Source organism: Austrofundulus limnaeus, unplaced genomic scaffold, assembly GCF_001266775.1.
Source record: "Austrofundulus limnaeus strain Quisiro unplaced genomic scaffold, Austrofundulus_limnaeus-1.0 Scaffold245, whole genome shotgun sequence".
Lineage (NCBI taxonomy): Eukaryota > Metazoa > Chordata > Actinopteri > Cyprinodontiformes > Rivulidae > Austrofundulus > Austrofundulus limnaeus.
This window is the reverse complement of record NW_013952647.1, coordinates 637,944-639,070: the sequence shown is the minus strand read 5'-3', so window position 1 is coordinate 639,070 and position 1,127 is coordinate 637,944.

The window sequence follows — 1,127 nt, the reverse complement described above, 5'->3', positions numbered from 1 at the left end:
TGGTTATAGAATTGACAGGGAAATGAATGGAAGTCAATGCAAAGTCCTCATGAGGATAGAACAACAGTGTGTGTGTAGGAGGTGTGGAGCGGAGCTGCGAGCAGAGCGAAGTGTTACTAGGAGAGATGAGACTGTCGGCGGGCGGCCATTGATACTGATGGATTCATTTTTTATGGAACATGGAAACTTTTTGTTTCAGTGGGCGACCGCTCCCCCTCCGCCTCGTACGACTGTTCGCACCAGTGTGACCGGACTTTTTTTTAGTCGCCCTATTAGGAAATCAGGTCGCATTTGCGACCAAATTGGTTGCACTCTTGAGCCCTGGGTCATATCTATGAGACCTTCACTAAGACCTAACCCTAACCGACTGCTGGGAGCCGCTTCCATCAGAGTGCAAAAATCACTGATATCAGCCAAGCCTCACTGAAAACACACTTTGTGTTTAAACAACAAGCAGCAGACATGACTGAACTGCTTTGTTTTTTGGGCAGGTGAACAAGCTGCTGTATGTGGAGGGTKGTAGCAGCAAAGAGGTTGAAAACATGGAAGTAAACTGTGCTGTTTTTTGCCAGCAGTTATCACAGGACTTGTAGTTTAAYGCGTACAAAGACCAGCAGCAAACKYAGCCCTTCATGAAGACAGATTGTGTGAACCTCTGATTACTGTGCTTTACTCTGTTTATTTATACAGCCAACGCCTCTCAGGAAKGATCAAAAGTAAAGAAAATTAAGACCTGACAAAATTAAATTTAAGACCTTGGATGAAAATCTGGGCATTTTTAAGACTTTTGTTTAGGCCTAACATTTAGATTTTTAAATTTTAGACTTTATCAGACCCTGCATGAACCCTGAGAGAGACAGCACAGCGACAGGTGGTTTCACAGTGGAGGAGGATTTTTCACCTCCCTCCTCACTGAAGGTTGAGGGAGGCTGTGGAGCCCAGCAGGTCTGAATTTTATCAGATCAAGCTGCTGACTCAGCAATGCATGAAACCGGAGTTTCTGAGGCAATGGAGGACAGAACAGGTCCAGTTTCAGAGTGTTGAAGTGATGTTAGAATCATGGCAAAGCAGTAACAAACTTTAAACACACTGATCTCAGGCTACGTTCACACTGCAGGTCTTAATGC